A 26,377-nucleotide genomic window follows, 5' to 3' on the forward strand; every position below is an offset into this window, starting at 1 on the left:
GCGGCCGTTATCTCGTACATGGGCCCCATTTACAGATGAGAGGCTCCCAGGGCAAGGAGCTGACCTGGGGTCTCACGGCTGGTGGGGCAGAGATAGGGATCAGAACTGGACTCCTGCCCACTCTCCTTGCACTGAATCCAGGAGCCTCCAAGCAGGAGGAGGGGACAGTGTTCACGGAGCATCCTGGGCTGGGCATTTTAGGTGTTCTGGGCATTTAGGCAGTCAGGCACTGAGGAAAGAGCACCAAGTCTGGGGCCCAAACAACTTGGATTCAGATCCTTTCTCTGTACCCCTTCCAGCTGTGTGGCCCCAGGCAGGCTGAACAGCTTCTCTGAGCAGATTTTTCATCTGTCCCTGGGGATGGCAGGCTGCCCAGCCTGCCAGCCGTGATTGCCCTGACCACACTCACCCAGTAACTACGAAGCATCTCTCAGGCCAGGCTGCAGGTGGATTATCTCATCTAACCCTCACCACAACCCCAACAGGCAGCTTCTAACAGTATCCCCACTTTACAGACAACCAAGTGAAGGCCCCAGGATCAAGGACCTACCCAAAGCCAGGCAGCTGTACGCAGGGAGCTGGGTGCACAGAGCTGGGTGGAGAATGCCGCGGGCTGGGTCCTCACTAATGATATTTCTTCTGGCTCAGACCTTCTCTTTAATCCTTCAAAGGCATCCTGAATAGACTGCCCTCCACCTGCACTCCAGCCACCTGCTGTGTCCTCCCTCCCACCTCCACAGAGCCCCACCCGCTCACCCTCTGCCACCCTGATCAAACACCACCTCTTCCACGCCTTCCCTGTGCTCCGCCACCTGTTCTCCTCTCCGTTGCTTTGCCACCACCCGTTAATGCTCCCCAGACAGGTGCAGCAGCCGGGAGACACCCCCAGTCACCCTGCCTGCACCCATCCTTGGCACAGTTGCCCGAGGAAACTTCCTGAAGCATAAGCACGATTGTGGGTCACTGTCCTGCTCGGAAGCTTTCGGTGCCTCCCAGGTCCTTATCCCAACATTTGAGACCCCTTGTGATAGGGCGTGGCCCTGTCTCTGCAAATCTGCCCTCCAACACCCTCCTGCAAGGCGGACACTATCAGAACAAGTCACTCCCCACTGCGCACACATACATGCACACACATATGCATACATGTACCATGCATGCACGCACATCCACACACACGCCCCCACAATCTGGCGCTGGGCCCCCGACTCCTCCCTTACTTTGGCCCCTCCTTTGACCCCCCTCCCCCATCTCTACCACCTCTTCCCACCCCTCCAGCCAGACCCAAGAACAACAGCTCCGAGAACTCCCCTCCCTAATCCCTCAGCTCTTCCCACTCTGAGCTCTGAAACACAGCATCCCACCCGTTTCTAATGCCCAGCTTGCCCCCTGCTGCTGGAAGACGACAGTCCAGACTCCCTCTCCTGGCCTGGCGGGCTCTCTGAGCTTTCCCTCCTCCCCAGAATCCCAGATCCTCCTTCCTGACTCCCAGGCCCCAGCACTGAGCTTCTCACCCTTCTCTGAACTCACACCTCCTGACCCTTATCCTCGAAATGCCCAGGGCTGGTGTGCCCTCCTGCCCCATCTCCACCTCGTGAACGCCACTCCTTACGCAGGACTCAAAGCTGCCTCCTCCAGGAAGCCCTCTAGCCCAACCAGGCATCTACCTTCCCCCTTGGTTGTGGGATCCGCAACAGCAGAGACTGTTCTCATTCACCCCAAGGCTCTGGTGTTTTGCACAAGGCTTGGCCCCCACCAGATGCTTTAGAAGAGTCTGCTGAATACACACACTTCCTCCCTCTGGAGCCTTCCCTGAGCTCCCAGAGGCAGAGGGAACAAGTTCACTAGCCAACAACCACCAGCAGGAATCCCCTCCCTTCTCCCCTTCTCCACTAGCCTCCAGCCACTCACCTGAACTACTACAGTGGCTGTCACCTTCCTCCCTGCCGCCAGTGTTACCTGTCAGCTGACTCCTGTGGGGTCCGAATAAAATCCCCAGGCTTTCCTGACTTCATTCCTTCACTTGGCAGAGTCCGACCCTTGATGCATCTGGCTATTGAGTGCAGCCTCTAAGGCCCTGGAGGGCAGGACCCCCATCTTACTCCTCCCAAGATCCCCAAGACCCACCACAGAGCAGGAGTTCAAAAGTCTCACTGAACAAACGAGTGAGTGAGTGCTGGGTTCAAATCCCATGCTTCCACCTGGGCCTCTGCTTCCCCATCGGTAACTGCACATCACAGTCCTGGCCTGGCCTTCTTTGCAGGGGAATCTAAAGGTGGAGATCAAACGACAGATGGCATCAGCCTGAAAGTGCTTTCAAAGCCATGAGTCACCCCACACCTGGAAGGGACTTTTCATTCCAAAGGAAAGAAAACGAGGCTGAGGTTAAGTATTTCACGCTCTTTCATTTAATACCAATTCTCAAGCCTTGGGACAGCTGCAGGATCCACAGTGATCAGGACAGAGGTGGCACTGTCTGAGGAAGTGCACAGCTCCAAGGGAGTCCTGTAGGAGACCAGTGGAGACCAATCATTGCAAGAGGAAAGCAGGGAGCCATAGGGCTGCAGGACAAGGTGGCCTAAGCTGGGAGGGGTGTCCAGTAAAGCCTCCTAGAGGAAGGATCATCACTCTCTCCAGCCCGTGGGAAACAACAGCTCCCCAAAGAGCCAGGTCAACTAGCAAAGGGAGCATGACCCCTCCCCCGGCAAACCCAATGTCGTCTCAGAAAAGGGACATCGTGGGAAGGACACATGAGGCTGTGTTCCCATTTTACAGATGAGGGAACTGAGGCCCAGATAGCTAAAGCAACGTGCCCACAGCTCTTGGGCAGCAAAGATGATGACCTTTGGGCCTCCTGCACCTTCTGAGGCCCCTGGAGAGGCTGGAAACAGTTTCTAGAACATTCAGCCTCTGAACTGAGGACCCAACTGCTCTAATGGTATCCAAGTCAGCTGCTCCCAGACACAGCAAGGAAAGTCACAGCCACAGGAGTGGGCCATCCATCCGGAAACAGGGGCTGCAGCTGAACCTGAAAATCACCAAATAGAACCCAAGCAAACCCTCCAGAGTGGGAGCTGCCTGTGTGAGCCGAGGGGCGGCTGCCCTGGGAGGCACGGAGATTCCTGTAACTACACTGGGCCCAGGCAGCCTTCCCTTTAATGCATGCAAATGAAGGGCATAAATTTCTGCTTACTTAACTTCACAAATGTTAACAAGCTCATAAAAAATAAGTTATTCTTCCTGAGCTCCGCAACATCCTTCGTTTGTTTAATTTTGTTTCTCCTCCCTCCCAGCCTCCTCGGCGAGAGAAAGGAAAAGCTGCAGCTTTGGTGTTTCCCTGCCAAGTGGGTCTGTCTGCCTCCCTCTCTGCACCCTGCCCCAATGTGGGGGAAACCAGAGGGAAAACCCCCAGATAAAGAATCCAAAGGCCCAGAGATGAGCCCTACTCCTCCCCCACAACTGTGTGACCTCACACTCTGACTTAACCTCTCTGGTTTAATTGCCTCATCTACAGAGAAGGAATTGCAATTGCACCCTGCCTGCCTCGGGTTAGTGTGAGGATCAAGCAAGATAATCCCAATAAAGTGCTTAGCTCCCTCCTGGCACAGAGCAAGCCCTCAATAAACATTAGCCCTTGTTATTATGTAAAGGAAAGTTAAATACAACCCCCCCAAGTTAATCCATTTGTAGAGTTTACCTTCTGGGGCAGCTGGCAGCTCCAAATGTGGCCTGAGGATCAGTTTTGTTGGCTAGCTCAGAATTGGCTCCAAATCCCAGTTTGATGCCGTTAGGCATACCCTGAGCCTGGTATTTACCACAGGCCCCACTACACCCTATTGCCTTACTGAGACCAGATGCACACCTTCAAGTGACCTGTCCTCTGTGGCTATGTGAGTTTGCCACCCCTAGTTTATGCCTCTTCAGCTGATCTCACTGAATACATCATTAGGCCCAGCTGACAGATAAGGAAACCAAGGCTTACAGAAGGGCGGCCCACACAGTAAGAGTCCAGTCACCAGTCCTAGCCCTTTTCTCTCCTGAGCCTCTGCCCCACCATGCCAGCTTGAGAGATGCCTCCTTGGCACACAAAAAAGCAAATGGCCCATTAGCCATTAGCCAAGTGGTCGGAGAGACAGTGCTCGGCCTCCAGGGACTCAGTGTGTTCTGGGACCGGGTAGGTAGCTGGGCAGGAGTCAGGACCTGTCCTGGGCCTTGTCCAAGCCCAGTGATGAGCTTACCAAGCCAGGGTGGCACTCCTGTGTGCCAGGCACCAACAGAGCCCAGTGCTGGGGCCTCCAAAAGATGGGGGAAAGGGGTTGGAGCTGGCACATTCCCCGCAGGTCCCCCCTGTATCCTCCACCCTGAGTGCACCCCCAGGAATGGCCCAGGCCAGACACTGTGCCTCGTTTGCAGGGGCACAGGAAGCCACCGAGTAGTTACCACAGACTAGACACCGTCCGGGGGCTTTCCATGGCTCACCTGGTGGGTGCGGTTATGCCCATTTTCAGACAAGCAACTGGAGGCACACAGAACTTAGGTCATTTGCCCGGGACCACACAGGAAGAAACTGAGCACAGTGGGCTGGTGGACAGACCAGTGGACAAGGAGGGGGAACACACTTCCACTTATTGGTGTCCAGGTGAGGCTCGGAGGGATGCGCAGGCTCAGAGCATAAGAGGAACACGGCTGGGATGGAGGAGGACCGGGTCCGAAACCTGTGGCCCAGGAAGGCAGCCCCAAAACTGCTGTCCACTGCAGAGGTCCCTCTCGCTACCAGCTGTCACTGCAGGCCGGCCTCTGCAGCCCTGCATGCCCATTGGATCGCTGGCCTTATGGTACCTCAAGTTCAGGCCACTTCAATCTTCCTCTCTCTGGTCTCAAATCGCCCCCTCCGTGCCCCTCCCCAGGCAGGTGCCGAACAAAGTGTGGCTCCCAGCGGGTCGGGGCCTTGCCCAAGCTCCCACCCAGCCAAAAGCGACCGCCGAGCGGGACCCCAGCCCTTGCACGTAAACCCCCACCCTCTGCTTCCAGGAACCGGCGGCGGCGGGGGGAGGGGGCGGGGCCAGGGCCGGCGGGGGGCGGGGCCGTGGGAAGCAGGGGTGCAGCCTGGCAGGTGGGGGCGGCCGGGAGAAAAGGCTAGAACTCAGGCCGGTCGTGGTTGCCCTGGCAACAGGGCTAATTAATTCCAACTCGGGCTCCATCTGTGCCTTGGCAGGATGGGGGTTTGGGCTCGCGGGTGTTTGTTTTGAAGGGGAAAGAGCGGGGAGGAGCTAGGAGGCTGTGGTCCCCGGGGCTGGCTAGGGGCTGACACCGCCCCCTTCCCAGCGGCATCCCCACCCCCAGCAGGAAGAGGCAGGCTCGGCCTGCAGGGGCATCACGGACCTCCTCCCGGCGGAGGCGGCCCAGCCCAGCCCCAACTGCGCCTGGCACAGACAGCAGACAGCGGTGCCTGTGCTGTGCACACACGTGCACACACGTGCACACACATGCACACACCGAGAACACAGGCTCCACGGTGAGAGAGCCGGGTTCAGATGCCAGCTCAGCTTTCTGAGTCTCAGCGTTCCCATCCGCGAAATGGGCAGCACCACTCCCCTCAAAGGGCTCTTAGGAGTATTAGAGGGAGGTCCCCAGTGCAGGGGTACCTGAGGAGTCTCCTCTATCCTGGGGGCAGGCTTTGCTGAGGGTTATTCTGGCCAAGGAACGGCCTATGCAATATCCAGAGGGTGGCACTTTTGAGGAACTGGGTTGTGGCAGGGCAGAAGGAGAGGGAGAGGGAGCCCCGAGGCAAGGGCCCAGACACTGGGCCAAGTCCCAGTGGGTCTCAGAAGCCAGGATAAGGATTCTGGATCTCAGCCCAAGGACTGTGGAGCCAGTGACGTGCTGGGGAGTTCATGCGATGACAAGGGTACAGAGTGAACTGGAGGGGTGAGAGCGATGGCCCAGGCCAGAGATGGTGACTGGATGCGGCCGAGGGCAGCAGGTGGCAAGCAATGGGAGGATTTGAGAGCAGGGCTTGGTGACCTACAGGATGACAGGACACCAAGGGTGGAGTTCAGAAATGACTCCCAGGGTCCAGGTGGGTGTCTGAGCGGCGGTAGTGCCCACCCCAGAACAGGGAGCCTCAGAGAAGCAGCAAATGGGCCAACATGGAGGAGAGAGGAAGAGTCCAGCACCGGACAAGTTGAGTTTTAGGGGCCAGAGGAACACCCCTAAGGTTATGTCTAGTCAGCAAGTGGCCATATCCAATGCCCAACAGCCAGCGGCAGGGCACAACGGAGATGGAGCCTTGGGCACCCCATGCACATGGCTGCTAAGAGGAGGGAGGAGAGGGGAGGCATCACCCCCACAGCAGGGGCTGAGGACCAGGCCGGGAGGGAGATTCCCCTCAGAGACAAGTGTGGCTGTGAGTGGATACTCCACATGGTAGCACTTGGAGCCACACCACCTGGGTTCAAATCCTGGCTTCTAAACCTCACCGTCAGATCCTGAGCAAGTAATTTCCTAAGCCTCAACTTCCCCATCTGTAAAATGGAAGTAAAAGCAATGTCTACCCCACTGGTTTTATGAGGAGGGCTGTCCCTCTGGAAGCCCCAGACTGAGCCCCAGAGATGCAGGATCTCCAAGGAACTGCTCTTTCAGGGCCAGGGGGCAAGCTACTAACCTTTGTTAAGCACCTACTATGCACCAGGTACCTCACATGTGTTATAGACCATATGGAGTGGTGATCAAGGAGGAAGGACCTGGAGTCAGATGGCCCCGGGGCTGCATCTGGGGTCCTCTACTTACTGTGAGACTGGGGGAGGGCCCTCACCGCCCTCAACCTTGGCTGCTGTGAATGTGAAATGGGAATAATGGGGGGACCCGCCCATGGTTCATGGGATTGTTGTGAACATGAAATATGAAAACATGTGAAGCATTCGTCACCTGCCTGGGATATAGCAAACACTAAATAAATCACCATGTTGTCTACTACAGCTGTCATTACTGCTCCTCCCAATAACTCAAGCAGATAGAGGTAGTGATCACCATGTGACAAATAAGGACGAAGGCCCCTCCAGCCCTAGTGTCCAGGACCTGGACTGGCTACTACCTGACCACAGGATTCCCCCCTCCCTCCAGGACAGGGTCTGGGTCAGAACCCTGACCTGGTCACTCCAACCTGTGTGACCTTGGGCACATCACCTCACCTCTCTAAGCCTTAGTTTCTGCCCCTAAAAATGAGGAGTTCCCTCCCTCCACCATTGTCTCAGGACAGAACAAGTCAATACACAAAAGGTGCCCAGCCTAGGGAATGTCCACAGTAGGTGCTCAATAAATGATAGTAGTTATGATTAGCAGTTGGACATGAAGACCTGAAGGAACAAATGAATGCCAAGCACCACAATGGGGTCTTGGGTGAGAAGCCCTCCCTGAGCCATACAAACACCCACAGAGGGCTGCAGCCTGTCAACCATACCCCCCCCTACCTACCCCACCCGCATTCTTCCACCAGGGCCCCAAACCATGTCCCCATCCATGCTTACCCCTCACCCCTGCCAACTCCTGCAGCAAACATGCAGCCACTGTGCTCCCACCCAACCCCGTGACCAACCAGGCGGTCCCTCCCCTCTCCCCGTGCTCTGCATCTGCTCAATTAGGGAAACTGGGGAGCCAGGGAAACAAAGACTTAATTTCTGAGCTAATCAGCCTGCCTCATGCTAATTACCATCCTCCCAGGCAGTATGGCAGACTTACTGGGGGAGTGAGAGGGGGAGGCTGGTCCCTGGGAATGATACCCACTTCCCCCAAAGCCTGAGCCAGCCAGCATAGGGATGCGTGGGGTGGGGGGATCAGGAGGCTTGGGCAGGCGAGATTTCAGGGTGGGACTGGGTAGGCATGGCCAGAAGCCAGGGGACACAGCAGGAAAGGTGCCTGAGGGGGTGAGCCCTGCACTAGCCCCACCCTCCCAGGGTTCCCTTCCAAGGCTCCTGCCCCATAGCAGGTCAGACTCAGGCTCAGGGGAAGCTGCAGAACAGGTGCCCAGTAGGTGTCCAGCCTACAGCTTTGGCAGAGAGATGGACAGATGGACAATTTTAGGCTAGAAAGTTAAGCAATGATCAGAGTGAAGCTTTTGGATCACGGCATAGTGCGCGTGCGTGCGTGCGTGTGTGTGTGTGTACATGAGTGCACAAACAAGAGGGCTCAGGATTGGGAGCCAGGAGGCCTGCGCTCAATTCCCTGCTCAGGCCCGGGCAAGTCCCTGCCCCTCTGAAATCCAGACTTTACCATGAGAGATGGGGGGGATCATGTCTAAGGTCACTTCTCCTTCAACAAACACTTACTGAGCACCTACTACGCACACACCAGGCTCTGTGCTGGACACAAAGGCTCAGCTGTGAACAGACAGAAAAGGACCCTGTCCTGGTGGCTTCCACTGTGGTGGGCGAGCCAAGGAGTCAACCCATAACCAGTCAACGGAGCATGGGATGGAGAAAGGTGCCAACAGAGCATCCACCTGGAGGGACGAGAGCCAGTGTGATTGCGACGAAGCTACTGTAGGCAGGACCTGTCACCACATTTTTTAGAAAAGGTCCCGCCCAGCAATGAAACTTCAGATAATCGGCACTCACTGTGGGCCCCGATGCAAACCCCTTCCCCCTCTGGGCCTCAGTTTCCCCATCTGCAACAATGAAAAGGCAGGATGAGATGATCTCCAAGATTCCTCCCAGCCCTCACAAGCAAGGATTCTCAGTGTTTCTCCATCGTGGAGGTGTGTGTGTGTTTGACACCACAGTGGTGAGGCACAAGAAAGCACACACACACACACATGCACAGCTGACCTTGTCCCAGCCCAGGGCCCAGCTGCACAATGGATCCACCAGATAGACAGGTGTGCAGCCAGTGACAAGAAGGGCTGGCAGCGCATTCCTTCCGCCTGTCCTCTCCTAATCACAGGTTCCCAGGGCACATGCTCACCTCCACTGGCACAGGGCAACCCCCCAAACTGCCTCCCTCTCACCCTGTCATGGAGCCGTCACAGCTACTCACCACGTGGAGGGCCTACTATGTGTCTGGTGCCCACGTGCCTCATTGCACCAAATTCTCACAACAGCTCTGCCAGGTGAGTACTGTTACCCTGTTGTACATATGGGGAAACTGAGGATCAGCTAGGTCAGGTGACTTAGTAGATAAGCTAGGGACTTAAATCCAACCCGATCCCAAGCTACCACACCTACCATGTACCAGGACCACCTTTCTGGACAAGGTGATCAGGCTGGCCCAGGCCCTGGCCAAGCCACTCTCCGTGGATTACCACTCAACACAGCAAGGTGGTTAGGAGGGCAGCCTGTGAACCAACGGCCCAGGTTCAAATCCTGCTCTCACCAATGACTCACTATGTGACCATGGGCAAGATCCTTAACCTCTCTCTGCCTCAGTTTTCTCATCTGTAAAATGGGGATAGTGCTATTTTGTTGGGTTGTTGTGAAGATTTATTTCTGTAAAGTTCTTAGCATAGTGTCCAGCACATGGTTAAGTGTTACTTAGGTGTTGTCAAATAAAAGGAATAAAGGATTCCCTTTGATTGTATGGGCAGTCTGAGAATTGGGGCCCACAGAGGGTAAGGAGCAGAGCTGAGATTCAAACCCTGGACCCAGGAAACAACAGGGAACATGCTAAGCAAGGGGACCCCGCACCAAGGTGGATGGGGATGGCCCCCTGTTCCCGAGGGGAAATGCCTGGGTTATGGAGTCAGGGGGCCCGCGAAGGGCCAAGGTGAATCCCACGTGGGTAAACACAGATGGCACACACGTGTTTGCAGGGGCCCGGAAACATGCGGAAGGACCCCGCCTGTGATGGGAGGGACAGCAGCTCATCTCTCTATTTTATATACAGAGAGCACGTCAGCTTTGTAGTCAGGAGAGGGGTGTGTACACTCATACATGTACACTCTCCAACACACAACAAATACATGAATCACCCAGGACACACGCACATGCAGCTTTAGTCTATCTACCTCCTCATGGGGCCGAGGGAGGGACATGAAGGCTGCTGCAAACAGAGAGGGCGGGCCGGAGAGATGGAGGGACATGGGGACAGAGAGGGAGACAAAGACAGAGAAGAGACACCGGCTGGGAAAGACAGTTGGCTCAGGCTCCCGGGTGCCCCTGCTCAGAAACAGCCACTGCATGACCCAGGAAATGTGGCCAGTGAAAGTGCCCCAGCCAACAGCAGCTGGAGACGGGCCCTACCCTCAGCGTGGCCACTTACTGCTGTGTGCCCCTGGGCATCACCTGCCTGTGAGTGTGGCAAGTGGATGGAGACCCTGTGGCTCTGACCCTCCAGCTCATGGTCCTGACTCCCCATCGAGGCCCAGCTCCCACCTCTTCCCACGCCCCTCAGCATCTGCAGCTCCCCTGCAGGCCCAGATGGTCCCTAAGGACAGTCCCCGCAGCCCCGAACCCCAAGCTTCCCTTGAACCCAGGACAGAATGTCTGGGTCAGCTGCCATCTCAGCCAAGACAATCGCCCAGTCCCCAAAGCCCCTCCCTGCCATCAGCCCCAGCACTGAAGCAGGGAGAGGAAGAGCAGGGCAGTGACAGGAGATGGTAGGCACCCAGCACGTGCCTGTGGAGAGGAGGGTGGGTGCCGCCCTCCTGCAGCGTCTCACTTAATCGTCATAACGGCCCCGATCCCATTGCACAGATGAAACAGGTTCCGAGAATGATCTGCTCAGAGCCAGGCAGCCATCGAGGGGATGAATGAGCTGGGATGTAACCCACGCTGCCTACTCCAGAACTCATCAGCTCTGCTCATGTTCAGCAGGCACTGGGGAGAGCAGGAGGAAGTAGAGAGGCAGACACACCCACATTTCCTGGCCCAGCACCCCAGGGCCCGGGACTCCATAGGCCACAGCCGGGGCCCAGCAGCCTGAGAGGTGATGGCTACAATGGCTGCTGAAGCCCCGTCCAGCTGCTCCCACCACCAGGAAACCCAACAACAAGTACGTAGCATTCACTGAGCCCTCTCTGTGTGTCAGGCACAGTGCTGAGCACTTCATAGTGTCAACCTTAGGAGGTGGGTACTACTTTTAGTCCCATTTTACAAATGAGGACACTGAGGCACACAAAGGTGAAACAACTTCTTATGGGTAGAACCCAGGCGTGGGCCCACATGCTTGACTACTGTGTCACCCCTCGCAGCCCCAGGAGTCTCTCTACCCTGACCTACTGTCCCGAGCCAGCACCCCGGTGTCTGGTACATGCAGGAAAGACCTCACTCCTGGGGGCTCTGCTTAGCTCAAGGGGCTCTGAGCCACCATCATCTGGGGCACCTGCTGTCCTCTGCCAACCCCTCTGTGTAGCCCATCTCCTCCCAGGATGCTTGTGGTCCATGGTGAGCCCCCATATCTGTCCTTAGGGCCCAGCCTTGGGTGGCAGGGGTAAGCTCTGACTTCCCACAGACCTCACACTGTGTCTTCAAGGAGAGGGTCTCAGCCTGAGGCCCAGAGACAGTCTGGGACTAGCCAAGGTCACAAAGCAAGGAAGGAGGAAGGAGCCCTATGGCCCTTGTCTCCACCTCACAGCTCAGCTTCCACCCTCCCTCCTGTGCCTGGTAAGACTGCACCTGGGTTAGTTGAGCTGTGACCTGGTATGGAGGAGGGGTGGGGGAATGGGTTTTAGGCAGCTTCTAGACCTCCTGCATGGTTGGCCTTACCAACTGTGTAGCCCCTAGCAGCCTTGCAGGCCTACAATGTACAGGTACTTCTCTCTCCAACCCTCCCTCTAGGAGCTGTTGCAATGTCCCCATTTCACAGATGAGCAAACTGAGGTTCAGGTGCATATGACCAGCCAGTATTGGAATCTAACCCACCATGCCTTGTTTCCAACCACAGAACAGTCCTTCCTGTAGTCCCTGCCCTGAATCCAACCCCTTCCCACTCCTCAAGGACTGCCTCTTCCAGGAAGTCTTCCCAGAACTCAGGGAGCCTCCACTCAGTTGGACCATCCTCTCCTACATTCAGAGCAGATTGAGCCCCAAAAAACCACAGTACCTCCACCCTAGGGCTCCTGGGAGCTGAGGCTCTATCCTCCCTCAGACGAGGACTCCCTGAAGTCAGGGCTGTGTCCCCCTCAGATAGCATGGTTGCCTCCCACTCCCCTAAGACTAGGGGCTCCCTGAGGACAGGGTCACCGTGCTCTCCTTCCTTCAGACTAGAAAGTCATGAAGCAAGATTCCCACCTCCCTCTTCCTGCCCCTTCACACACACAGTCCCCCAACCCAGAGTACACGACTCTGCCCCAAGGGCACAAGCAGGACCCCAGACCATGCCTCGGCCCCCTCTACTCCCTCCTGGAGCTCCGCCAGGCCTGGTCCGTACCAGGCAGGCTACCCTGCCCCCCAGGCCTGTCCATGAATCCCACCTCTGTTGAGCACCACAGACCCCCCTTTCTCCTCCCCAAACAAATGGGGTCTTGAGCGAGACACTGGGACAACCGCGCACAACGCCAGATCTATTCCCTGGGCTCGCGTGGCTGCCAGCAGTGGGGGGGAGGGCATCAGGCCGGGGAAAGCAGTCTATTCATCCCACAGTCCCTCTCGGTCCAGTCTCTGAAACTGGGGTCACTCTAAGCTCCATCATGGTGGTGCTGGGACCAACAGCCCAGAGCACACCCATCCCCAGAGCCTCCCCACTCTCCTGCCACATGCAGGCAGGAGCCTCTGAGCCTAGGTCCAAATCCCTGCTCTGTTCTCTATGGAGAATTTCCCCAAATGTGCATATGGTCATTTGTAAAGTGGGTATAGTAACTCCTACTCTGCACGGCTGCTGTGGCTGTGGAAGGGGAAACACAGGAATGTCCCTCGCACATAGCTGGTACTCAGTTAAAATCAGTTTCCTCTCTCCTCTCTCTTTGATTTTCTCTCTCTCTCTTTTTTGGGGGAGGTGGGGGTGAAACCACAAGCTAGAAGGGCAGAAAATGGCCTGTCCCAAGCAAGTAAAATGTCTCCTATTCAGAAGTCAAAGTCGCAGATCCCTCAGGCTGGGCAGTGGGGCCTCCCAGGACTGGGGTGATTCAGCAAAGGCTGTTTTTCCACCCTGGGGAGGAGGCCTTGGAGACAAGCCTGCAAATCAAAGCTCAAAGTCCACTGCCTCCCAGAAGCAAGCCAAGATTATTAAGCCAGCCAAGATTATTAGGCCAGCCAAAACATCACCCCCATTTTACAGACAAGTAAACTAAGACCCAGAGTGGTTAAGTAATTTACCTAAGGTCACATAGCTGGTGAACAGCTGAACGGATTTCTTTTGACAGTTCAGGCTGCTATCAACGGCTGTTCCTTATGGCAGGATCCTTCCCCACTTAAGAGCCTTTCTGTGGTTTTGCTCCTGTGCTCAGAGGGAAGTCCAAACTCTCTAGCCTGAAGCACCAGGCTCCCCAGCAGGGACAGCAGAAAAAGCAGTTGACCTGGAGTCAGCCCATCTGGGATCAAATTTGAGGCCTGCCACCTACTTCCAACTGTGTGTCCACAGGCAATTCACCAAGCCTCTGGAGCCCACATTCCTTGTGTATAGAATGTGAATGACAAGGCTGACCTGCCAGGGTGGCTGTCGGGTTACCCACCCATGTGTTCACTACATACACATTTATTGAACATCTACTGTGTGCTGGGCTCCATTCAAGGCACTTGGGATAGAGTAAGGAACTAGACAGAAAAAGCTCCTTCCCTCAGGGAGCTGATACTCTACGATGGTGGGAGGATGGGTAACAAGCAAATAAATAAAAGAGCATCTGGTTGTGTTAGGGACTCTAAGGAAACAAAGAGGGAGAAGGTCCAGATCAAACAGCGTGGTCAGGGAGGGCCTCCCTGAGGAGGTGATAATGAACCGAAACAGGAGACAGCCAGGCAACAAACCCAGGAAGCAGCAATGAGCAAAGAAGGAACAACAACTCCTGAAAAAGGAACAGCAAGCGCAGAGGCTAGAAAATTAAATGAGGCCCGGAGCATGTAGGAAAATGCCTGGCATGTAGCAGATGCTCAGTAAAGAGCAGCTGTGGACATTACTGCCATAAAACCTTACGCTCCTCGCGCCTTGCTTTCTTCTGGAAAACGGGATGCTGTGCAGATCAGGGGGGCTCCTAGGTCTCCTCCACAAATGTGAAGTCATTTAAAGTAATGCTCGCTCCACTGCTTTTCCTCCCATTTTGCAGGTGGGGAAACTAAGGCTCCCAAGATCCCACAGACCTCACATGGCAACATTAGGATGTGACCCTGAGTTTTATAATCCCAAACCCTACGCTCCTGCCAGCCTTCTGTGGTCTCACTATCCACAGAGCACTCATTCCATCTCCCCATCGCATCCCAAGACAGCTCTCACTGTTAGAACGTCTCTTCTTGGGATGAACTGAGGTCTGTGCCTGGCTGGTCTGTTTCTGCCCCGGGGGGCCACTCAGGACAGCCCACTCCCCTCTTCCCTAGCTCAACCCCTAGCTCAAGTCTGAGGTGTTAAAAAGAACAGCCGCCACCCCAGGAAGCTCCTCCCAGGCACCAGGCCCTGTACACTAACTTCATTCCCTGCTTCACATCGAAGAGGTGAAGGAGGGACTCATATCATCCCCATTTTACAGAAGAAGAAACTGAGGCCCAGAAAGGCAAAGAAGTGTGCCCGGGGTCACCCACCTAGAAAGTGGCAGAGTCAGGATCTGAACTCAGATCTTTGTCATTCAAAAGACAGTCATCCTGCCTATCACTCCAATGACCCTCTTTGGACATCCTTTCAGTCCCTTGCCTGGCCTGTCACCTGGTGGTGTCAAGGAGGTTGACAGGACCAACTTCCCCTGAATCTCTTACTCCCAAGGCAACCACACTGTGTGCTGTGAAGAAAGCCAGAAGGAAGGGGGCTCAGGCAACAGCTGAGGGACAAGGCCCACTGGGTAAAAGCCCATACACGGGGCCCTGGAGCAAGCAGGGGCAGCATGGGACAGGATCCAGTCACACGTGGTTCCAGCCTGGCTCCAACCAAGGTGCTGCGTGACCACTGGGAGGCCCTCCTCTCCGGGCCCTGCTACCACAAAGTCAGCTCAATACCTCCACCACTCCAGGGTCTCGGGGAAAAGAGCACAGTAGGCAGATCTCTGGTGAGAAGGCACCGCTGTCTTCCCCAGGCATGTCAGAAAATCATTTGAAAACTCAGCTTTAAAAGGAATTATGGTAGTGGTGGTTACCACTTACTGAGAGCCTATTAAGTTCCAGGAACCACACCAGGAGCATCTCATACATCATCCCAAATGACAGCAACCTCGAGAGGCATGTACATCATCTCTATTTCACATGTGGGGAAATTGAGGCACAAGGTCATACAGCTGTAAGTGCCAGAGCCAGATAACGCTGAATGGGGTGGTAGTGGAGGCTCCCAGGGGAGGAGTGAGGCCTGGTAAATTGGACATTTGGGGAGGCAGGTGCCCCAGGGTCAAATCCCAGTCCCAGCATGTGCCCAATGTGTGACCTTGGGTAAGTCACCTTCCCTATCTGATACCTCAAAGGCAGGTACCAATGCCAGGCTTCCCAGAGCACAGCAAATATGAAGCATGGAGGCGAAGTCATTTGGGGACAAAGACAGAGCATGCATGCATCCGGATAGGGGACTTGTGCGTTCAAAGGCCCAGAGGAAGGAGGGGGCTCGAGGAGGCAGAAGCAGGAGAAGTTGGCCACAGAAGTGAGAGGAAAAGCCAGACAAGAAGGGACCTTGGGAAGAGGGACACTGACGATGCAGTAGGGTCTCCAGTCTGGCCACATGGATAGGCGGGATGAGCACTGGAAGTGAGGGGGACAACTCAGACCACCCACTGTGCCTCACTTCAGCCCACGTCAGCCTGTGCCAGCAACACCAAGTCGCAGCAGCAGAGCCCCTCCCATCACACCTCCACTGCTGTCCTCCGGGAGCCCCCCCACTCCTCCCCTCTCCCTGCACAAGCCCCCTCCAGAGTACCCATTCCCAGCCCTTCCCTGAGGACCTCAACACCTCAGCAGCCACAGTCCCCCTCCACGTGGAGACCACCACATCTTAGAGATGCATTTCCCTCTCCTTAGCAACCACCAACACCCAGGCCCAGGCTGCAAGCCTCCTCCCCTGTCTCCTCCTCTCTCCATGGAGACCACAATGCCACAGAGGCGGGTCCCTCTCCACGTCACTCAGCAACCGTCAGGACAACAGCTCCCTCCACGTGGCCACCACCAACACAGCCTCTGTGACAGCGACAGTCTCAGCCTCTCCTCTCCAGGGCAGCCACCAGCCCCAGCAGGACAGAAGGGCTCCTGTACGCCTGCTGGCCCTTGGCCCATTAGTGGAAGACTGCTCTCCCTGCCGCCTCCAAAATTCAAGACACTGGATCAGGCCAGGTACTGATTCTGCCCAGCGCTTCCCCTGCCCCCAGCTCACTCCCAGCCCCTCAGTCTGCCCCTCTCTATAACAGAAAGGCCCCCACCTGAGGGAGAAGAAGCCATGTCCTCCCAGGCCATCTCAGGAAGCCCGTCCCCCATCCCCAGCAGGTACACAGATGCCCCCAGGCCTGCCGGGCTGCAGGCAGGCCTGGCTATGCGGCTGGGCTGGTGAACAGGCAGGAGTGGGGTGTCTGAACCAGCAGCGGCTTCCTCCCCGCCCTCCCCAGTGGACCCGTCCCAGTCCCCAAAAGGCCTGCCACTCGACTAGCTGCCTCGTAGGCCCTGTGCAAGGGAAGCTGGGGAGGGCCGGGGTGCTGGCTGGGGGTGCCCACAGCTGGGGGCAGGGCTGGGCAAGACAGGAAGGGACAAACAGGGCAGACGCTGGGCCACATCACGGGTTGGCAAGGCCAGATCATGTGAGCCGGGTTCACATCCATCCACACACTCACACACTCGGGAAGGACCTTGTCCTTACCAGACGCCTGCGGGCAAAGGGGGCCCCTCAGCCAGCAAGGCTCTGTTCCTGGCCTGGTCTCAGGGAGGTCCCCACAGCAGCAGTGGTGACAGCAGCGGTAGCAATGGGTCTCAGGTCCTGGCCCAGCTCAGGCAGCAGCAGCTCCTCACCCAAGTCCTCTCCTGTGAGGAGGCGAAGGGGAGAAAGGGGAGGGAGGGAGGGGAGAGGAGGAGAGGAGGAGAGGGAGGGGGACAGCGGGAGGGAGGGAGGAGGGAAAAATGCTGAAGTCTTGAAGGGTACACTCACTTCTTTCTTAGGTTTCCCATGGCAACCGAATATACCACAAATGAATATCAGTGTGAGAGAAAGGGAGGGAACGAGGGAGATGGAGGCAGGGATGGAGAGACAGAGGCAGGAAGGTGAGATGGGGGCAGGGGATGGAGACAGATGATGGGGCAGGAGAGATGGAGGGAAAGGACCTCAAGACCCAGGTGGAGGCTGGGGGCTCCCCACCTACCCCATAGGCTTCAGGGGGAGGGGAGGGCAGGGGCCAGGGGCCACAGGACTTCTTTTAATCCCTCCATGGCCCCTTGGGCAGGAGGAGCAAGCAACAGATGGGTAGATTTTCTGCGAGCTGAAGGGCCCTCCCACACCCCCACCCTCTCCGCCCCGCGTCCTTCACTCCCTGCTAGGCCCCAAGGCCCACAGGTTCCTCCCAAGTCAGTCCCAGCCCGCACCTCACCCACAGTCACAGACACACACCCAGGGGGGCATGGCCACACACCCTCCCTCACACTGACCTGGTGCCCAGTGTCCACAAACACAGCCCTCCCCCTTCTTGTGCCCAGCCATGCTGCTCTTCTGTTGGTCACCCCAACACCAATGCGGCCTACTCTCCTCTGCTACAGGGAACACGGACCCCTCTCCCAGTGCACATCTTACTCAGAACTCTGCCAGGACCTGCACGCCCCCCCCCCCACGTGCCCACAGCCTGTGCCCCACTTCCTGCCATATGTGGTCACGCACCCTAAGGGCAATACACCTGCCCGACCTCCACCTGCACAGGCACACTCCCAGACAGGCGTGCCTGGCGGGACCTCCCCTCCATCTGTGCGTACACGTGCGCAACCGTACACTCATCCCCTTCCCTGGAGGCCTCTTTCTCTGTCTGGCCCTGTACCCTGTACCCTCCACCAGCCCAGATGGCACTCCTGGCCCTCCCCAGCCGGCAGACACTCACACCTGGGCCCCCGTGACATTGCCATTCACAAAGGTAGACCCACCAGAGCCAGCAGCCAGCAGCAGCGACAGAACAGAAACACAGGGTCCCCTACATGGTCTCGACTGCATTACCCCCACCCAGAGACAGAAAACCAGGAAGAAAGGTCTCCCAGGCCCGCGAGGGGCACTGCTCCCCCTCCCACCCCAGCTACAAGGCTCACCCTTGACCCTGAGCCCAGTGGCCAGCAGGAAGACGACAGGACAGCACCCCAAGTTGCACACTACACTCTCACACACAACCTGCAACCACAGGACACCGGGACAGCAACCAACACACCAGAATTTCACACTCCCTCAGGCGCACGTGTGCACACAGCCCCAGATTCACTGTACACAGCTGCCCACAGAACCCAGACACAGGGGGCCCGCCTCAACACAGACCCACACAGGTGCCAACATGCCTGGAAACACTGCACAGGCACATATCAGCACACCGACAGAAACAGTGGCCCCATTCACTGTGGACCACCCAACACACAGGTTTCACCATATACACCCAGACAAACCTGCCCGTGGGCATAGGGGCCCCCACACAGGCTCGCGGGTCCACATATACATGCCCCCGCACACGGTGAACTGCTCCCGCCCCCCAGCACACACATGGCCACGCCTGCAAACTCGCACAGTGCTCCCAGGGCAGTTCCCGCCGGTGCCCCCCCATCCCGTCCACACCCACCTGACACACCCTTGCCAACAACTCAGCAGACCCTCGTGGGGCGATCGCCCCCCCACCCCTGTCCGCGGGCATGGCCGACCCGACGCCCGCGCCAGCCCCCGCCCCGCCCCGCGCCGGCGGGTTTACGAGCCGGCGCCCCGAGCCCAGAGGCCGTGAAATTGGCTGCGAGCGCCAGGGGATGCGGCTGCGAATTCTAAGCACAGGGAAGTAAGGCGGAAAGCGGCCGGCGGCGGGGCCACCGCAGAGCCGCGGGCAACCGCGACTGCGAGCCGCGGGGCCGCGGGGTGCGGCGCGGGCGGGGGCTGGCGCCCCGGGATGGGGCTCTGTGCGCGCGCTCCCGCTCCCGCCGCGCCCCGCCCGCCCCCGCAGCTCCCGCCCAGACAGCCCGCCAGCCCCTCCTCCGGCCCCGCCCCCGCGCACAAGCCCAGCCCGGGATGTACGCGGGACAGACACACCCTGTCGCCCGCCACACCGGGACCTGCCTCGCCGGAGGCCCACGGAACGAACGGCTTCAGGCCACAGCTATGCGACTCCGCGTCGCCTCCTCCGGGACGCCCTCCGGGCTCTCCGCCCTCCTCTCCGCTTCTCCGCTCCCCCCCCCCCACTTCCCTCCCTCTGGCCTCTGCTCACAAGCACAGCATTCGCCGCAGGCTCAGCTCCACCCGCGCCCTCATACCAAAGGAAGGGAGAGGGAGGGCATCGCTCTGTCCAAGATGCAAGATGCCGGGTCAGGCCCTCCAAGCTTCACTCATCCCCACCGCACTTCATGCCTTTACCAGCTGTGCGGCCTTGAACCCCTGACACAGACTGCCCCGGGTTCCTCATCTGTGCAACAGGAATGATGCAGAGGGTCGTTCTGAGGCTTGAATGAGGGACTCTTTGAACAGGCTTAGAACAGCAGCCAGCGACCCGGGAGGCTATTAGTCAGTGTTAGTCAGTATCAGCCTCCTTCTTGCTGCTGTGTCACCCAAGGCAAGGCGCCTCACTTCTCTGAGCTCAGGCTCCTCTGGAAAATGACGGTGCCTTTGCTGCCTCCCGAGATGTGTGGGAGGCGTCCAGAAAATCGCTGGGACCGCGTAGCAGCTTCCTCAGCTGCCAAACAACCAGCAAACATGGGCAAATTCATCTGGAAATGCATTAAAAATGCAGGTTCCTGGGCCCCACACCATCCCTACTGAATCAAAATCTCAGCAGGCAGGGCCCAAGAACCTGCATTTAACAAACACCCAGGGGCTCTGGCAGTCCCTGACAGGAAAAATAATGCTCCAGTCTTAGATCAGAGTTTACAGGCTTAGGTGGTTGATCCCCAAACTACATTCCAGACTCATTTTCCCAAAATCCACTTCAGGCTTTCCGACCTCCAGACCTCAGCTCTGCTGTTCTCTCCACCTGGCCTGCCCCCACCCAGAGGACCCTGGACCTCTTTCACAACCCTCCAGCCAAAATTAAACCAGATAATAAGAGTGTTTCGTCCTGTGCCTGGCACATAGCAGGTGTGCAATCATGGGAGCCCTGCTTACAAGGCTGAGTTCCCACCTCTGCGCCCCGCTTACAAGGCTGGCTCAGCACATAGCCTCCAGCCTGCAGCATCAGCCCCCACCTCCTGGGGTCACAGACTACAGAGAGCCACCGTCAAGCAAGCCCTACTATGTACAGGCCCCATGCTCGTCACTTGGCAAAAGTGCCATGTGTCTCATCTCTCTTCCAAACAGAAGCTCATCTCTGCCAGTCCTGCCTGAGCCCCCCCCACACGGAAGCTACCCCTGGGGGAAACATGCTTATAAGGGTGTGTATGTGGACTGAAGGCAAAACACATCAGTCCATCCAGTAGCATGTAGATAAAAGGGAGTTGTTCAACAAATACTGTTTTGAGTCTCCACCTGTGCGGAGCCCAGAGACAGACAGGAAATGGCTAAACAAGCAGAGCCATGCCCCCTTCATGAGAACTGAAGAAGGGTTGGAGGAGGGCATGCCAACCCCACAGCCTCTACAGCCCCAGATCCAGGGAAAATTGTGGGAGAAGAGAGGAGATAGAGATAAACAAAAGAGGGAAACTGAGGCAGGCCTGAGTCTTGGGGCTGCGCCCAGAGCAGAATGGTCAGGTAGCCCTTGGGAATTGCTCACTTCCCCCAAGAGAGGTGACTCACAGAGAGACACACACAAAGATGTGCCCCGCCCGGCCCCTCTACACACTTCAGCTTGGGGGGTAGGCAGCTCCCAGGCCCTCCCCAAGCTTCCTCAGGCCCCCAGCCTAACTCTGGGAAACAGGTTCAAGCGTTTCAGGGGGTAAATGTGAAGGCTGAAAGAGAGAGAAGGAAACGTCACACACACACAGCTCAAGACCCACACCAGGGAACCAGGAAAGAATCGAGGAGACAGATGGGAAGGGGGCGGGAACTCATCTAATTGACACCTACTATGTGCCAGACACAATGCTACACACTTGACGTTCTCTTACATAATGGACACAGAGGAGTTAGGAATTCAGTACCATGACCCCCACTTTACACTGAGGAAACATGGCCTTGTGGAAATGAACTTGCTTGCCCAGGACATATACATCAAGGAGGAAATAAGGCAGAATCTGGATCCTGAGCCTCTCCCTTTCCGGAAGTGAGACGGGCACAGCTGAGGCCACGACAGACTTGGGGCCTGGAGAGGATGGTGATCCTTGAGCAGCGTCCCCTCCACCCCCCTAGGGGAGCCCCACAGAGAGCCCACTGTGTGCCCCAGCTGTGCAGGTGCTGTGGGACAACAGGAGAGCAGGCTGCTGGACTGTCACAGGTCACTGTGGGGGGAGGGGTGCACAAGGAATGGGGAGAGGGCCCAAGGCCCTAGACCTTTCCTGCCCCTCTGTCCGGGAAGCTGTTGATCACCACGCCCACTGCTTTCTTGCAGCAGGGTCACTGCCCCCATTGACAGATGAGCAAAGCAAAGCCCAGAGAGGTCCCTCAGCGAGAACACCCCAAGATGGAAAGGCCCCCAGGAAAGAAGTCCAACAATTAAGTGCTGATGCAGGAGTCCAGCTGTGGGGCTTCCAGCCCTGGCTCCAGGGCTATGTGGCCCTGAGCTGGCCTGTGACCTCTGATTCTCGTCTGTGACATGAGGACTAAGGGTAGCTCTGCTGCAGGCTGGCGGGATCCAGCAAGCGCCGCTTACAAAGGGCTTCACACTGGGCCTGGCTCTCAGACTCAGTGAATATCAGCTAATATCTTTTTTATTATTATTATTATCACTGTAATTATTGCTGTCAGCAGCATGCAGCCAGCACCCTTTTTCTGCACCCCAGGTGTCAGCTTGCCCAGGTGGCTCTCTGGAGCCTCCCCGGGGACTGTCTGCAGAGCTGAGGGGGAGGAAGAGGCTCTATTATTCCAACCCCCCAAGACACATCCCCAATGACAACGGTGGGCCTCTGCCCCAGGTGCTAACTGATGGGAAGGTTAATTTAATAGGGGATTGGGCTGGGACAGCAGGAGGCAGAGGACTGAGTTAACCTTCTGGACTGTTAGCGCTGCCCCTTGTTAAGGAGGCTGGGGCTTCGGGCTTTGAGGCAATTCTGCATCTTGGCTGTCACTCTGCACAGCACAGCATCATGGCAGGTTGGAGAGGGAGGGGCAGGAGGGAGACCCTGGCCCAGGGGCACCATAGCTGCAACAGCTGAGGGTAACCATGATGGGTGTCATCCGGGCCCTACATGTGGTGCCACATTCTTATACTCACTCATCAAGACTGCAAGGCAGGCAGTCACAGCCCTGCACAGTCAGAAGAGGCTGACCCCCTTGTCACACATGGACGAAGCAGAGGTGTCACTGGAACCAGTTCTGCAGACCTCAGGGGATAAGGGAGCCACACTGGGGAGCAAGCATGGGGCCCCCAATGACCACCCCTGACTGATGCCACTAAAGAAGGCTTGGCAGCTGGATGCACCCATGTCTGTGACCCTGGCTATCTCTGAGTCTTGTGACATGGAGGAATAAGTGAGCACCGTACTGGGGAGTTAAGGGCAGCCTCTCTTGTGGCCAATCTCCTCCTTGGACCCCTCACCCTGGCACCCCCACCCCCACCCCCACTTCACATAGTTGCCTGTCCCTCTATAAAATGAGACCTGCCAATCAAATGAGTCTCCCTGCACCCACGGAGGGGGCGGCATCTCACTAAGAAATCAATAGCAGCTTACTTTACCCTCTGGACCTCAGCTTGCTCATCTGTCAAATGTCCACATAATAGCAGCCAGCCTGCCAGCCTCACAGGGATGCTGTGAGGCTCCAAGGAGAGAAAAAGTTCTTTAAAAAGTTACACTTAAACCAAACCCGGGAGTGGGGGTTGGGAGGGGAGGCCAGCTGCTCTGGTCTGGGGGGTGGGAGGCAAGGGATGGAGCCCACACAGACTGAGCCCAATATGTGCCAGGCGCCTGGCCCAGAGGCTCACTGCCTCCTGTAGACCCCTCCCACCTCTCTACCCCTCAGGTAACAGATGAGAAACTGAGGCTCAGAGAGGCGACAGGAATGCCTAAATCACAAAACACAAAGAATGACGCCATGGGATTAGGGCCAAAAGACTCCGGCTCCCTGGCTGTGGCCGCTTTCTGCTGTCACACACACACACACACACACACACACTCGTACACATGCACCCAAGGGTCTGTGCAACCCGGCTGACAGGACCCAGCGCAGGCACTGGTGGGGGCGCGGAAGGGAAGAGGGGACACCATATGGGGGGCAGAGGAGATGCACTATTGGGGGACAGGACTTAAGGAAAGGGTCCTGTGCCCACTCAGGAAATGGGGCCTCCTGGGAGGGGCCAGTCACTCTAAAGCTCCCCTTCTCACCCTTCACAACACAGGGGACATGACCACACTCAGCCCCACACACAGTGACACCTCCCACACTCCCACTGACATCACATACTCCGGCTGGTAGGGGTGACCCCTCACACTGCTGTCCCAGTGACGTCACTGGCAACCTGGAGCTGATGTCGCAACCACAGGTTCTCACTGATGTCACACACACACACTTCTCTCCCTGATGCCCCCTTCAATTATTCTTCTTTCTTCCTGCCCAGGGTCCAATGGCCCAGAGATCACCACCCACGGACAGCTCCAGGGCACACAGCTCACTCAGGACAGGCATTCACAGACAACACCTGTGTGAGTGTGTGCCTGTGTGTGCATTCCTCTCCCAGGACACACATTTACACACATGGGCAGGCCCACACGCCCTCCTGATGGCCAGGACACATGTCCCACAGGTGCCCACAGGAACAGGTGTGTGAGCCAGGCACACACATTCATACATGATTGGGCTCCCAGATGAAAACGGCCCTCAGTCGCTAAAGCACACAGCCTGGGGCCTGCAGCCTCGGTGACATTCCTCCAGGTGCTGCCAGCACCCTGCTCCTCCCCCAGCTTCTCTCCCACAGCCTGGCCTGCTGACAGCGACAGCCACAGCACAAACGGGCGCACACACACACTTCAGCCCCACACCTGTGCCTCAGCGAGGGGATCCAGGCAGTGCCCTCCAGGGGCAGCCACTGGGGTGGGAGGAGGCCAGGGGGAGGGGACATAGCAGGGAGCCCAGAGCTGCAGAAAGTGCCCTCAAGTGCCATGTCCTCCCAAGCTGAGAAGGATCAGTGCCACTGTCCTCCTCTCCTCCCCTCCTCTCCTCTTCCCTGCCCTCCCCTCCCCTCAGGCGTGCCTGACACATGTTGGCCTGGCTGCCTCTGTCCTGGACACAAGCTCCCTGAGTGCCTCCCACACACCCACATACACACCAGCTCTCTTCCCTCCAAACATTCCAAGGAAACCCTGCTGGACCATGGACTGTGTGTGTGTGCGTGCGTGTGTGTGTGTACAGAGAGCGGGGTCCACCCCTGCACACAGCCCTATATGCACACACATCCCTCCCCACGTGCACACTGCCCACCAGCCAACACGCCCACCCCCTGCCCCCTCCTCTGTCAGTTGCTGGAGTCCACACATGCACGCGCGCGCGCGCACACACAGCCCGGCAGTGGCCCGGCCCTGGCCCTGCCAGAGCTGCAGTCTCTGCCCGATTTCTGCTGCTTCCCCAGGGGCTGCCTCCCGGCTTGCCCCACACCAGCGCCATGGAGAAAGGGTGAAGCCTTTGCAAGGGTCCCCACCCCCCTGGTCGCCCCCACGCCCCAATTCCAGTCGTTTCACCAAACCCATCGCCCTCCTTGGGGGAGGGGGAAGCCCCACCCCGGCCCACCCCTCCCACGGGCGCTGTCGTCCAGAAGAATCAAAGCCCCCTTACCGGCTGGGAAGACGAATTCCTGGACCCGGGCAGCACTCCGTGGCAGAGGGGGCGAGGGCCCCCGATTCGAAAAGATGGGGGCAGAGAGGCGCGGCGTGGCAAGGGCTGGCCCAGCCGTCCACCGTCCAGCCTCTGCACCACCCCGCAAACACCTCGCCTCGCCGCCCGTCCTCCCCGCGTCCTCGCCCTCCCGCCTCCACCCACCGCCGCTCCCACTCCGCTCCCGTAGGGCGGTCCCCGGGGCGTTCGCCGGGATCCCCAGGCCCGGAGGCAGCGGGGGTGGCTTTCCCCGTCGCATTCTCCCCCTGCCGTGCCCCTCCGGGCCTCGCCCCCACTGGCGGCGGGGGTGCCCTCCGGTTTCGGCCCCCACTCCCGCCGCCGCCCGGTCTCCCCCGGCCGCGGGGTGCAGATCCCGAGGAATTCACTCACCTCCAGCGCGGCCGGGATCGGGCCGAGCGCCGCCTCCGGCAGCGGCTGCTGCGGGGCCTGCGCGTGAGTGTGAGTGTGAGTGTGAGCGTGAGCGCCGGTGCGGGTGTGCGCGGCGCCCGGCGGGCTCGGCGCGTGTCCTGTGTCTGTGGCGTGGCCCGTGTGTGTCTGAGAGCGAGCGTGTGCGCGCAGACACCGCCACCCCCGCCTCCCGCCGCCGCGCCTCTGCCTCGGCGGGGCCCGCGCCCGGAGGGGGCCGAGCGGCGGGCGTCAGGGCCGAGCCCGCCGTCTGTCCGTCCGCCCGCGCCGCCCCCGCGCCGGCTCCCTTCGCAGGCCTCTCCGCCGCTAGACCCCTCCGCCCCCTCTTCCGACTGGATCCTTCCACCGGCACACGCACACTCGCAGACACACACCCGCGCGGCGGGGGCCGCGCCTGGCTCCGCCGCTGCAGTTGCGGCGCCCGGAGAGGCGGCGGCGGTCCCGCGGACCCGGAGCGCCGGGCACTGGCCGTGCGCCTCCCCCGGCCCCTCCCCGGTCCCCAGCCCCGCTCACCCCGCGGGGTCCGGGTCCAGACGCCCATGTCTCGAGTGCATTCAACAGCTGGAGGCAAACTTGCTGCGGGGCGGGCGGCTCGAAGTGCGCAGCGCCCCCCAGCGCCAGCCAGAGGACGCCCGCGCCCCCTGGGCTCCATCTCCAGAGGTGGGTCCCCCCACACACCTGCTGACCCCAACCCCAGCCGCCCCCTTCCTGTGCTCAATCGCTGGCGGCTCAAGAAGCGTGACTGCTGCGGTCCCATTTCTACAGGCGAGACAGCTGAGGTTCGGTGAGAGGAGTGACACCTCCAAGGTCACAA

General features: G+C 58.3%; 1 protein-coding gene across 2 annotated transcripts in view; it reads right to left on the reverse strand.

Moving 5' to 3' along the window:
* ELFN2 (extracellular leucine rich repeat and fibronectin type III domain containing 2) overlaps positions 1–25,649 on the reverse strand; it is a 47,115-nt gene extending 21,466 nt beyond the window's left edge. Inside the window, exons 1-2 of one of the 2 annotated variants that reach the window (XM_087813991.1) lie at positions 25,528–25,649; positions 16,891–17,051 (exon numbers count right to left, since the gene is read on the reverse strand). The gene's annotated coding sequence lies outside the window, so the exon portion shown is untranslated. Of the gene's footprint in view, positions 1–16,890; positions 17,052–25,098; positions 25,146–25,527 lie in introns of those variants that run through there. The other variant, XM_016222612.2, reaches the window with a different exon arrangement.
* Positions 25,650–26,377: the final 728 nt, after the last annotated feature.

Source organism: Miniopterus natalensis, chromosome 2 (genome assembly GCF_054644295.1).
Source record: "Miniopterus natalensis isolate mMinNat1 chromosome 2, mMinNat1.hap1, whole genome shotgun sequence".
NCBI lineage: Eukaryota > Metazoa > Chordata > Mammalia > Chiroptera > Miniopteridae > Miniopterus > Miniopterus natalensis.